Raw genomic sequence first — 14,871 nt, 5'->3', positions numbered from 1 at the left:
GCTGGGAGGGATTGGGAGCAGGAGGAGAAGGGGGTGACAGAGGATAGGATGGCTGGATGGCATTACTGACTCAATGGACATGAGTTTGAGTGAACTCTGGGAGATGGTGATGGACAGGGAGGCCTGGTGTGCTGTGATTCATAGGGTCACAAAGAGTCGGACACTACTGAGTGACCGAACTGAAGTGAAGACTGGTTTAAATTCTATTCTATGAGAAAGGAATGCTATGGGTAATAGAGTGTTTACCTAGAGTCTGTAATCATAGGGCACAATAATTAAATGTCTCTGGTTGACTTTTTTTCCAATGTGGTTTAATATCAGAAGTTGGAATTCCAAAAAATTAGAATTCTAGAAAGTTATCAAAGACCTATTGTCTGATATCTTGGCTAGACTGACCCAAGTCATTTTATCACTTCTCTTAATGATTTTTCTGAATACCTTTTAGTACTGGATACATTAAGCCTTTCTATAGTAACTGACTATCAAAAACAATAATGGGACTCTGAAAATCGTATATCTTAGGTGTAAGAAATATAATTTTCTTGCAATGACTTTTGCAGGAGTTAGCGATTCATTCCCCAACCTCCCTGCAAGTTTTTATTTTTTTAATGAAGATATGTCTTATTTTGACACTTTGCTCTCATTTAAAAACAGAGTAACTTTGTGCTCAGTTGCTTAGTCTTGTCAGATTCTTGGCCACCCCATGAACTGTGGTCCACCGGGCTCCTCTGTCCTGGGATTTTCCAGGCAAGAATACTGGGGTGGGTTGTCATTTCCTTCACCAGGGGAGAGTTACTTTAGTTAACAATACAATTTCTGGACTAGAGAATATCACTGATGCTGAAGCTGAAACTCCAGTACTTTGGTCACCTGATGTGAAGAACTGACTCAGGGAAAAGACCCTGATGCTGGGAGAGATTGAAAGTGGGAGAGGAAGGGGACGACAGAGGAAGAGGTGGTTGGATGGCACCACCGACTTGATGGACATGAATTGAGCAAGCTCCGGGAGTTTGTGATCGACAGGGAAGCCTGGCGTGCTGCAGTCCATGGGGTGGCAAAGAGTCGTATACAACTGAGCGACTGAACTGAACTGAACTGAAAGGCTATCACACGTGAAAGAGAACAGTTTAAAACATGTTAGGAAAACGCTGGACTTTTTATTTTTTCTCTGTTGGTTGTAATTATCATGTGCTTTCTCTCTCTTATGCTATTGATATTGTATATTACATTAACTGATTTCAGATGTCAAATGTACCTTGAAATCTTAAAATAAGCCTCACTTGATTATAGTCAGAAAGATTTAATACTGCTGGCTTTGAGAAGCAGAAAGAAGATTATTAATCTAGAAATGTAGGTGTCCTCTAGAAGCTAGAAGAGGAAAGTGAGTTGATTCTTTTTTTGAGCATACAATTAAAGGAACTGAGCCCTACTGGCATCTTGACTTTATCCAGTGAGAAGCATGTCAGAAACACAAAGCTGTGGATAATAGGCCACTAAATTAGTGATAATTTGTTACTGTGACAATAAAAAAAAACTAAAACACTATTCCTAACTGAAGCACATTTTTCAGGCAATGTCAGTGACACAAAATTATAACATCTGTAATAAGGGGAAATAAAATAATAAAAACATTGTGTGTAAATGTACCTTTTTTCATGGCATTTCAGGCAAGGTCTCATTGGAAAGTTTATTATGATAGCCTTAAAATATGACAGTGAACACAATACCATATATACTTTCTCATTTTCTATGTGTACTCACTTGGCATTAAGCTTATATTCTTAGTATAAATAAGAATAAAATCTAAGCATATCCTCAGCAATTTATAGAGCACCACAACATAGACACTTTCAACATGATTCAGTAAGGCCCTGATTAAGCATTTCTGTCACTTTTTTTAGTTTGTTACATGACAATATTATTAAAAATGTTTGGAAAAGCAATATCAGACTTAAGGAATACATATTGCCTTGCATTTTTCAGCTAATGTATTGTTATAAGAAAATTTTATGGGGTATGGGGTATATAATAATAGTATGCTCACATTTTAAACTGTCATTGAGTCTTATTATGTGCCAGACTTTGAGAATACAAAGGTAAATAAGATAAGGCCCTAGCCATTAAATACCTCAGTCTGTTCTAGTAGGTGAGAGAAAAATAGACCAAGTGCAATCAATTATGATAGTGTGTTTATAGCACATACACACACCGAAAACTGGAAATAATAAAGGAGTAGTGAAGGCAATAAGATGAAAAAATATAGGGACTGAAATAGGAAAAGTAGTTAAGTTATAAGACAAAGTTATGAATGACCTCATAACCTGTGTCTCTGAGGCTTGGAGTTTACCCTGTAAGGCATGTTTCCCAAGGGTTAATAATTTATGTGCTATTTTTCAGAATATGTATTATTTTCACACATTGTCTAAGTAAGGCCTTTATTCTATGATCTCTCTGTAGAATATACATAATGAATCACTTCTGCTTTATTCTAAGAAAAGAAAATATTCATGGGCTGATATATAACACCCATATATATCACATAGACATAAACACATACATGATTAATCATTGAGTGGGATTCATGTTCAGTGAAAGATTTTTTACATGATTTCACATGTATAAATCATAACATGGATATTGTTAATACTCTGCTTCTTTTTTGCCATTTTCAAGATTTTCAAATATATTTTAATAGCATGGTAATACACATATTGGAGAAGGAAATGGCAACCCACTCCCGTATTCTTGCCTGGAAAATCCCATGCATAAAGAAGTCTCGTGAGGTACAGCCCATGGGGTTGCAAAAGAGTCAGACACAACTGAGACTAAACATGGACACAGTACATATATTTTTGCAATCTCTCTAAAGATATTTTATAAGTAAAGCTGGAAAATATATATACACTGAAGCCACAGTTCTTTTTCTCCCCACTGACTGCATTGCTTTGTACACCATCTGACGAAATAGTGATGAAGCTATAGAGGCTGAGAGTCGGGTAACTCAAACACTGGATTGTATAACAAAGTTGGCAGGTAAAGGCTGTCCTGACATCACGGGAGGAAAGAGATAGAGCCACATAGACATGGAAGACTAGTAATCTGCCCAGATGTAAGAGGAAGCCAAATAAGTGTCCAAGTGTAAGGAACAGGCTTATTCACAGTCAGGGGGAATGTTTCTTAGAAGTGAATCGGGGTTTTATAACACACAAATTCCTTCATCACAGAGCCTGGGAATGTCTGGAAATTTTCTCAGTGGAATTGATTGCAAAGGAAAGGAGCCTAGCCTTTTATGATCATAGAAAGAATTTTCCACTGACCAGGTGAAAGTGGCCAATTGACTTAAAAATACCAGGGAACTATGGGAACAAAGAAAAGTGTGAGTGGTAAGGGAGGAAACCAGAGAAGAAGTGAAAGTGATGTCCATGAAGAAGTGGTGGAAAGGAACTCCCAGGAGGTTGAGAGATAACAGCAAGACAAGATTTAACAAAATGGCTTAAGTTCAGCATCACCAAAAAAAGAGGATGGTATCTGGGAAAAGGGAAACTAAGAATAAATAAGTCAAAGCTTGGGGAAATTTTATCAATAGATCTCATGGTAGAAAGCCCTGTACCTGGTTAAACCTTGTGGTTATGATCTGGATACAAATCCTTGATTTTCTACCTACAAGTTGGAGGTTATAGTTCATTGTTGAATCTCTCAAAATCTCATGTGCTAAACTGTTTTTCTTTTAAGCTGTAAAGCAGTCATAGTAATAACATAGATCTCAAATATATCTGTGCAGAGTCAATGGGTTATTATTATACACGTAAATCACTTGCAGAATATCTGTGACATAGCAAATATTTGATAAATGTTAAGGATGATCAAAGCTGACCATTGCTAGAACAATGGTCATAATGACAGAGGGGAAAATGTAAACTCTCGGAATAAAAATTACACTTAATACGTAATGTTTTCTTGATCTCAGGTATTATTCTCAATTCTTTATGATTACTAATTCTTTTAATTTATACAAAACCTCTGTAGTAGTTGCAGTTGTCTATTTTATGGATGACAGAACTAAGGTACAGGAGAGTCTGAGCAGCTGAAATTGGATCTGTTAAGCGATGGAGGTCGATTTCACATTCAGGTGGCCTGTGGCCTATTGACATTGTTCATACAATGTCCATGGTGGTGAACAGCCCTCATAGAATTCATGTTGAGTGGAAACTTTAAAAATTTGGTGATTTATTACTTAATTTATAAATAACAAGATTTCATATTATTTATTACTTGAAGAAACTTGAATAAAAAGTTTCCAAAAGGATGAATTACTTTAGAAAGGCGGGCAAAGTTTTCAAAAACCAAACAATTAAAGAATTTACAGAATTCAACAGGTTACTCACTATAAATCTCCCCACAATACCTACAGGGTCCAGCCAATTATCTAATACTTATTAAGTGATTTATTATGCTAAAACACAGAAATTAACTTTATATTAAATTAAACTGAATGAAAGTTAAATGGAAGTTGAGGCTTAAAAATTACTGTATAAGGAAACTAAATGAGGAAAGTTAATTTTATCAAGAATTCCATATTTATATATGCATTTTCATACTTTATTCTCAAAAGAGAGAGTAGAACATCAAAACTATAGCAGAGCTAATTTTAGCATCAGATTCTTCACAAAGGAAAATAAATGAATTGAGTCTCCAGAGAACATTTTCTCTCACTTTATATGAATTGAATTTCAAGTCTTGGGGGGAAAAAAATGTATGGAAATCATGGGAAAGACTTCAAACATATACCGAGAAATCTAGAATTGCTTATTTTCCACATATCATTATTCTGAAAGTAATACTGTTCTGTTGTTGCTCAAGTTGCTCAGTCATGTCCTACTCTGTGAACCCATGGATGGCAGCACACCACGCTTCCCTGTCCTTCACTATCTTCCTGAGTTTCTTCAAAATTCATGTCCATTGAGTTGATGATATCATCCAACCACCTCATCCTCTGTTGCCCTCTTCTCTTCTCGCCCTCAGTTTTTACCAGCATCAGGATCTTTTTCAATAAGTTGGCTCTACACATCAGGTGGCCAAATTATTGGATCTTCAGCTTCAGCATCAGTTCTGCCAATGAATATTAAGGATTGATTTCCTATATGATGACTGGTTTGATCTCCTTGCAGTCCAAGGGACTTTCAAGTCTTCTCCAACATCACAGTTCAAAAGCATCAGTTCTTCAGCAGTCAGTTTTTTCGTGGTCCAACTCTCACATCTGTACATGACCAGTGGAAAAACTGTATATGACTTCTCTTGCCAGAGTGATGTCTCAGCTTTTTAATATGCTGTTTAGGTTTCTCATGGACTTCCCTGGTGGCCCAGATGGTAGAAAATCTAACTGCAATGCAGGAGACCCAGATTAAACCCCTGCATCAGGAAGATGCCCTGGAGAAGGGGATGGCAACTCACTCTAGTATTATTGCCTAGAGAATTCCATGGCCAGAGGAGCCTGAAGGTCTGCAGTGCATGGGGTCACAGAGTTGGACATGACCAAGCGACTAACACTTTCACTAGCTTTGTCATAGCTTTTCTTCCAAGAAGCAAGTATCTTTTTAATTTCATGACTGCAGTCACTGTCTACAGTGAGTTTTGAGCCCAAGAAAATAAACTCTGTCACTGTTTCTACTTTTTCCTCATCTATTTGCCATGGGGTGATGGGACCAGTTGCCATGATGTTAGTTTTTGGAATGTCTAGTTTTCAGCCAGCTTTTTCACTCTCCTCTTTCATTTTCATCAAGAGGCCCCTTAGTTCCTCTTCTCTCTCTGCCATTAGCGTGGTATCATCCATATTAATCTGAAGTTGTTGGTATTTCTCCCAGCACTCTTGATTCTAGCTTGGGATTCATCCAGTCCAGCATTTTGCATGATGTACTCTGCATATAAGTTAAATAAGCAGTTCAGTTCAGTTCAGTCACTCAGTCATGTCCAACTCTTTGCGACCCCATGGACTGCAGCACGCCAGGCCTCCCTGTCCATCACCAACTCCCGGAGTCCACCCAAACCCATGTTCATTGAGTCGGTGATGCCATCCAACCATCTCATCCTCTGCCATCCCCTTCTCCTCCTGCCCTCAATCTTTCCCAGCATCAGGGTATTTTCAAATGAGTTAGCTCTTCACATGAGGTGGCCAAAGTAATGGAGTTTCAGCTTCAACATCAGTCCTACCAATGAACACCCAGGACTGATCTCCTGATGTACCGACATACAGCCCTGATGTACTCCTTTCCCAATTTTTAACCAGTCTGTTGTTCCATGTCCTGTTCTAACTGTTGCTTCTTTTCCTGCATACAGATTTCTCAGGAGGCAAGTAAGACAGTACGGTATTCCCATCTCTTTCAGAATTTTCCACAGTTTGTTGTGATCCACACAGTCAAAGGCTTTAGCGGAGTAAATGAAGCATAAGTAAATGTTTTTCTGGAATTCTCTTGCTTTTTCTATGATCCAAAGGATGGTGCAATTTGATCTCTGATTCCTCTGCCTTTTCTAAATCCAGCTTGTATATCTGGAAGTTCTCAGTTCATGTACTGCTGAAACCTAGCTTGAAGGACTTTGAGCATTCTTGCTAGCATGTCAAATGAGTGCAATTGTTGAACATTCTTTGGCATTGCCCTTCTTTAGGATTGAAATGAAACTTGACTTTTTCCAAAACTGTTAAGTTTTCCAAATTTGCTGGCATATTCAGTCCAGCACTTTAACAGCATCATCTGGTGAGTGATCACACCATTGTAGTTATCTGGGTTATTAAGACCTTTTTGTTTAGTTCTTCTGTGTATTCTTGCCACCTCTTCCTAATTTCTTCTGCTTCTGTTAGGTCCTTGCCATTTCTGTCCTTTATTGTGCCCATCTTTGTAAAAAATTTTCCCTTGGCATCTCCAATTTTCTTGAATTGATCTCTTGCCTTTTTCATTCTATTGTTTTCCTCGATTTCTGTGCCCTGTTCATATAAGAAAGCTTTCTTGTCTCTCCTTGCTATTCATTTGAACTTGGCATTTCCCTTTCTCCTTTGCCTTTCACTTCTTTTTTCTCAGCAATCTGTAAGACCTCCTCAGACAACCATTGTGCCTTCTTGCATTTCTTTTTCTTTGAGATGGTTTTGCTCACCACCTCCTGTACAATGTTATGAACCTTCATCTACGGTTCTATGCCCTCTATCAGATCTACACTCTTGAATCTATTTGCCACTTTCACTTTCATAATCATAAGGGATTTGATTTAGGTGGTACCTGAATGGTCTAGTGTTTTTTCCTACTTTCTTTCATTTAAGCCTGAATTTTGCAATAAGGAGCTCATGATCTAAGCCATAGTCAGCTCTAGGTCTTGTTTTTTGCAGACTCTATAAGTCTCTCCATCTTCGGCTACAAAGAATATGGTCAATATGATTTTGGTGTTAACCAGATGGTAATGCCCATGTGTGGAGTTGTTTCTAGTGTTGTTGGAAGAGGGTGTTTGCTATGACCAGTGTATTCTCTTGGCAAAACTCTGTGAGCCTTTGTCCTGCTTCATTTTGTACTGCAAGGCCAAACCTGCCATTACTCCAGGTATCTGACTTCCTACTTTTGCATTCCAATCCGTTATGATGAAAATATATATATTGGTGTTAGTTCTAGAAGGTCTTGTTCATAGAACCTCTCAACTTCAGCTTCTTTGGCTTTAGTGGTTGGGGCATAGACTTGGATTACTGTGATACTGAATGGATTGCCTTGGAAATGAACCAAGATCATTCTGTCATCTTTGAGATGGCACCCAAGTTCTGCATTTCAGACACTTTTGTTGACTATGAGGGAAACTTCATTTCTTCTAAGGGATTCTTGCCCACAGTAGTAGATATAATGATCATCTGAGTTAAAATCTGCCATTCTGATTCGTTTTAGTTCACTGATTTCTAGAATGTTGATGCTCACTCTTGCCATCTCCTGCTTGACCACATTCAGTTTACCTTGATTCAGACCTAACATTCCAGGTTTTTCCTGTGTACTAAATGAAAATTCATTTGCATAACAATATGTAATATGAGTTTAGAAAATAAGTATAGCATCTGTAAAAGTCTGTGTGTGTGTAGAAAAAATTCTGGTAGAATATTTATTACATTGTTAATATGGGTTTCTTTGGGGAAGGAAGCTACAAATGCAAACAGCACACTTTTGTTCCAGCTGTTTACAATGGAAAATATATCATTTTAAATACATCATTAAAAAAAAATATTGGTACATGGTGTCACAGTGATAACTTAAAAATAGAGATTTACTTGTACGCTTGTTTAAGCGAAGTGAAGTTGCTCAATCGTGTCCGACTCTTAGCGACCCCATGGACTGCAGCCCACCAGGCTCCTCCATCCATGGCATTTTCCAGGCAAGAGTACTGGAGTGGGGTTCCATTGCCTTCTCTGAATCCCCTTCATAGCCCGCCAGAAAATTTGCTAAATATCTGACCAGTGCTCACAGTTTCATTGGTCTGATCCTAGGCACAGAGAAGAGAAAGGACAGAAGAGCCCCCACCGGCTTGGGTAAGAGCTACTGGGGCTCAGCACATAGCGCCTTTGGGACATGCTGAGGAGTAGCCTCTCCACAGTCTCTCAGTTGTGCCCCCTCGAGGAAACAAGAAACGAGAGATTGTAAAGGTCCCTCCAGCCATAGGAGCGAGGACCTCTTACCTTAACCGGAGGTCTTCTGGAATCTGAGACTGGGCCGCCTGAGCTTTCTGCTGAGTTCCTTTTTCGCTGTCCTGGTTTCCAGCACGATGGGACTTCCCCTGCGCTGGGTTTCTTCGCCTTCTGCTTCTAGCGTGGGAGCTTCGCTGAGTTGGGCTCCTGCTGTGCTTGGCCTCTTCCGTGGGGAGGTTGTTTCAGCCGGGTTAAACCCAAGTCACGGCACCATAGATGTCACGCAAGTGTATGTTCCTTGGTTCTTTGTACGCTTGTTTAATATAAGTCAAATAAGCCCTATAGGTCTTAGTGAGGAATGTTGTGTAAATCCCAGGCATGTTTTCAGCTGGCAAAATTCTCTGCCTTTTTGGACGCAATGCTCAAATCTAGGTTCATCTCTGTTTAACTTCAGAGGTAAGATTTATAGTGAAGATGACAATTCTTTAGATCAATCATTATCATTTTGCTCTTGGGGAGATAATATGCCTAAAAATTATGATATAATCTATAGAACATATTTAAATAAAGGTAATAACATTTTTAAAACTACATTTTTATAATGACTTAAATTTATAATTATCAATTTATTAGATCTCAGTGACATGAGAAATATAAGATCTGTCACAAAAATCCCCTTTGTATTTGTGTGTTCATTTCTTAGCTTCAGGCCACAAAACAACTTGGAATAATGAAACATTCTTTGAGATTCATTACCAATTGTGCTACCATTTCATCCTAGTTTTCCCCTCCAGAGCAACAATTTCATAAGACACATTTAGCAAGCGCAGTCATCACTGGCATGGCTCTTGACTGTACCAAAAAAGGGAACTGTGAGCTGACTTATTCTGAGCTTCTGTGATTCTAACTCTCTAGATCTTCCTGACATAACCGACAAAAAATGAGGATTTTGGTGGGGTGACGTTCGGTTCCTGCTCATGTTCTTTGTATATTTATGTTGAGCAAAAATATCCTTTGGGAAAAATAATATTTAGAAGTATTATTTTAAAAAATATAAGTCAATTTTATTGCTTAGTAGGTTTGAGTTCTTTATATCTGGGCTTTTGCAATAAGAGGAATGTTGAGATGTCCTTGGGGTCTAGAGAGACTTACACAGATGTTTAAATCACTTCTAATAAACATTATTTTGCTAAATTCTGAAGGATAATACATTTCAGGATGATAGAACCCAACTGTTACCAAAAAAATTATCACAATGAAGTTAAAAGTGAGCTTTAATTATGTTTATTTAGTTCTATCTTTCTTCATATTAAAAAATATATGATTAGTCCATAAAAACTACACTGGATAAATAGTTATGTAAAGAAATAGAAATTAATGTTATTTTCTGAGAATAAACAGAGATTACTTTGTACAAATTTATGAGTTGGCTACATTTGGCACCCTCAAGTCTGCTATTATGCTACCTTTCCAGATGATTTATTTACATATTTAAAAAATATTTTTGTGGTTGCATTTTAGTCAAGCATGGTAGAAAGAATAAAATATTCTCTTCTATATGTAAAGTTTATAAACCAAAGAGAAAGCCAAACTTTAAAAAAAGTCACATTGGAATTGTAAAATTAGAAACATGACTGCTTTAAAATGTTACAATACATAGCATTCTAGGTTATGGTAGGGAAATTTGATTTCTTCAAGGAGATTGAGGAAGGGTAATGGAAGGAATGTGCTATTTGGGCTGAAATTAAAGGTATTAATTACTAGTGATTGAAGAAGAAAATTAATTTGATTAATTAATTAATTAGTAATTAAAGCTATTAATTACTACTGATTGAAGAAGAGAAAAAAGAGCATGTCTGGTAGATGATCTGAATGTGCAAATGTCCTGGAGGTATAATGGGCAAGCACCCGTAAATGTAGTCAAGGCAGTTCATGAAAAAAACTGGAGTGGGTCAGTTGAGACACTGATTGCAGAATTACTCTCCCACCATTGACTGAGACTGAGGAGTTGGTACTATAAAGAAGCTACTGGACAGTATATCTGTTCAGTCTTTTGAGCTTCCTGGACACATTTTTTAACCTTGACAATTTCAGTAATCTTTATGTTAACTGTCTTAATAGCACTCACAGCAAAATCTGCTTTATGTCACAAATAGAAAAAAATAACCCAAGGAAGGAAAATGTGAATGATACCGATGATGTATGAACTTTTTAAGAATCATATAAACAATGGAGCATCACCAGATTTCCAAAAAGTTGAAGCCATCTTTTTCTTCTTCTTCCCTTCATCTTTCTCCCTCCCTTCGTCTCTCTATCTTCCCTCCCTTTGTTCTCTAGAGTAATAGTAATGATTAACCTTCTTCCTCAGCTCTGTAAGCTTACAAGTGACACAAGAAAGAAGACAATCCAACAAAGCTGCAAAGCCAGCACTGATGAGATTCCATGATGATCATTTTCATGAGAAAGTGGGATGCTTCCACCGGTAGTTACCTCAAATGCTACCAATTATGTTGCCTTCATAAACATCTTTAAGATACTGAAGCCCAAGTTGTCACCAGGCCAAGTTTCACTGAGAGCTGTATGCTGGAGTTGTGTTTCTCCAGATTTAACTTCATTCTGAATGTCAGCAGGGGCAAAGGACCCAGAGTGGTAACTCCCTCAGAGGAGGGCTGTCTCTGTTTCAGACACTGTTGTTTCCTTAGCTGACACATGGCTGTGCTCAACAGACATTTGTGTTCTTTTTTTTTTTGGCTGCACTGTGCTGGCATGCAGAATCTTACTTCCTAAATCAGCGTCTCCTGCAGTGGATGCCTGGATTCTTAACCACTGGACGGACAGTTGGGGGATGTCTCTCAACAAGCATTTGTAGGAGTGAATATAACACTGTATCAGGGGCACTCCAACAAATAACGGCAGAGATGCATGCCTGCTAAGTCACTTCAGTTGTGTCTGACTCTTGCTACCCTATGGACTATAGCCCTCCATACTCCTCTGTCCATGGGATTCTCCAGGCAAGAATATTGGAGTGCATTGCAATGCCCTCCTCCAGGGGATGTTCCCAAGCCAGGGATTAAACTTGCATCTGTCTCCTGCATTGGCAGGCAGGTTCTTTACAACTAGTGCCACTCGATGAGGGCCAGAAAGGGCTTAATATGGACATAAAATTTCAAATGTAATTAGTAATAGATAAAAGACTATAACACTAATTCTTAAATCTCATATTATCTTAAAAATAAAATGAGTTAAAAAAATTGTATTAATCTGGAAAAAAACCACCGGATGATCAGAAAGTTATGGAATAAGCATAGAACCAAACCAAATAAAAATTAGTATTAATGTAAATTCACTTTTTAAGACTTCTCTCTAAATAATTTTGCTTCATCACAATTCTTAATATGTCATTATAAAAAGGTTGTCACATAGTTCTTATAATCATACCTATAATTATATGTGGTTCATGAAAGTGTGACATCATGAAATAGAATATCAGTTATAATAGACCTTTTATTTGTTACAAGTTTTCAGAAAATTAATTCAATTAATTTTCATGATTAGTTCTAAAAATTGAATTCTGAAAGTTAGAACTCAGTGCCTAATGACTAATTTAATGGACATCGTAAAACAATAATTTAACCAAAATAAAACCCTGTGAAAATGAAGCAGTTACATGTAATATTTTTTAAGTAAATAGGTCATAATTTTAGTGAGTATATAAAAGTAATAGAAAAGAGAGAGGAGAAATTAGATCGCCAAGCTTTGATTCTCTTTTTAATGCAGGATAAGAGAGAACTGACATTCAAAGGGAAGATCATGACACTCAAAGGGAAAGGGATAGGCAATTTGTCCTTACCACTGTGAGTCTGTTTTGGTTCTGGTGGCGCCTCTGTGTACTGGCTATGACCAGTACGTATATAAAACTCTATGACCGATGGACAAAGGATGACACATATTTCCTAGAAAGAACTGTGCTTGATTAATGGTAAACCTTTTCTAATGCTGCCCCTGCCCTCCTTTAATTATTGGAAATACTGCCTGAGTACCTGAAAAAACACAAACTGGAAAAGAGAATTTGTATATTGTACATTGCTCACTCCAGCTGAGGTCATCTATAAGACCTATTTGTGCCTACAAGTGGTTCCTTTCTCTGTATTGCATGCCAGCACATAGTAGGCACTCAGTCAATAATAATTTTTGAGTGAAAGAATTTTATGCTTTTTCTTTTCCAATTATATTTTGTTGAGGGTCAAAAGGATTTCTCCATTTTAGATTTTATACTGACAGCAAGGAACTGATCATTTGGGTTTTTGAGCAACTGGTAGTAGTGAATGTGTTTAACACAGAAACACTGAGTAGTTCTTAAATGAGTTAATAAACATGTTCATGAATGGCCATTAATTGAGTCTACCTTTTTTACATTATATTCTATTAACTACATTTGTTATAGAAAAATTACATTAATTGATAGTAAAGCCCTAAGATTTTCCTTAAAATCTCATATTGTTATGCTTTAAAATATTGCATTTTTGACTAATTATTCATACAGTTAAATTCAGTTGCATTAGATGGAGGTAGGTGATCATAGGGATCATATAGCATTAGTTGAATAGGGCACTAATTCCTTTTATTATTCATTCTGTAGTGTTATAAGTGAAAGATTTTTGGACATGAGATTCTTCCTGCCCATTTTTTTATGAAGTATCTTGAAAGATGTAAAATCCATGTGCTTATAATCAGTCAATATCACTAACAAATAGACTTGAATATATCAAAGAAAAAACTGCAACAAAAAAGGGAACTACATAAAAATCCACACAAAATTAATTTGTTTTTACTTTTTACTTAAGTATATGAGATGGCAATATCAACATTACTAATGTATAAACAAACTTGGATAATTTTTACAAGTGTAAGTTACTTTAGTAAGTTTTTGATTAAAGATAAAGGTATCTGAAAAATAAAGCCAGATAAATAAAAGGTAGTGAATAAGCAATTCCAATTCAGGTAATCAACTGTAACTTTTTTTTTTTAATTTCATCACACATATTTGCTAAGCACATATTTTGTACCAGGGCACTGTATTAAGCATGTATTATATAACAGGTTCACAAATTTTTACATTAAGTTTTACATTAAAGAATGTAAAACTAATACTTGGTCTGAAGGGATATACATCATGAATATACTCATGTATTTTTAAAAATCAAGCATGATAAAGTTTATAAAAGAGGCACCTCTTTGTTGTATGAGTTAGAGATGATTGCTTGAATAATCAGAGGATATGGTGTGGAAAAGGAAGCATTTGGAAAGATTGCTTTTACTACTCGATTGTGATTATCCTTCTTTGTATTATTAAAGGACAATTCTTAAAGATATTAGGAAAAAGAAGTACATAGTGTCACTGATCCTTTGATAAATAATCAATTTATATTTCACTCAAGCCTATCATTGGAAGCTAGAATTATCATCTTGCAGTCTCATAGAACTTTTAGAGAAAAAAAGGGAACAAAACAGCATCTAGTATTTTTCTTCTCGAACTATAAAGACAAAGAAATGTGCTGGGAATAGGCAAATCTATAGAAAAGATGTACTGCATCTTCCTGGAATATTTTATCTATTATTTGTGAAAGAATAAAGCATTACTTTTGGATTAAAATGGATACACACACTATGAAATAAAATATAAAATACACTTTAAGACAAAAATGTCAAGTCTATGTGACAATCGTAGTAGCTATTGCCTCAGAACCACGATGGTTAGTTATGTGCTCTCCACTCTTAGAACTGCTGCCATACGTACTCCTGCAGAGTTGATTTCAAACTTTCTTATAGAAATGAGAATGAGAAGGTCCCAAAAGTCCACATGACTCTTCCACTTTGACTTCAGTCATTAATCCAGAATCAGGTTTATGTTGAATTTTTGACTATAGATGACTATTTCTTCCACCATCCATAAATGCTTCCCCTCAACCACATTCTAATTTCTTTTTTCAGTGATTTTTGTGCTTTAAGTAGCTAAGGACATTTTTGTCCTTCTCATTTCCATTCTTGGTCCCTATGTCCTTTCTTCATCTTCACATTTTAATATATTTCGTATTTGAGTTATTTCATAGCTTTATGTATGTTTCTTCAGACTGATCCTAATTTTAAGAAATTAAAGAAAAATGGAACTCACTTCTACTATTGTCTCACACACAAACACAGCATCCTACATGAGGACAAACAGGGACCTC

At 36.6% G+C, this 14,871-nt stretch overlaps 1 pseudogene; it reads right to left on the bottom strand.

The window, feature by feature from the left end:
- Positions 1-14,871, bottom strand: part of LOC109554009 (serine/arginine-rich splicing factor 3-like) — a 179,691-nt pseudogene that overhangs the window by 145,698 nt on the left and 19,122 nt on the right.

Source organism: Bos indicus, chromosome 29 (assembly GCF_029378745.1).
Source record: "Bos indicus isolate NIAB-ARS_2022 breed Sahiwal x Tharparkar chromosome 29, NIAB-ARS_B.indTharparkar_mat_pri_1.0, whole genome shotgun sequence".
Classification (NCBI taxonomy): domain Eukaryota; kingdom Metazoa; phylum Chordata; class Mammalia; order Artiodactyla; family Bovidae; genus Bos; species Bos indicus.
This window is presented reverse-complemented; position numbering and strand designations above follow the sequence as displayed.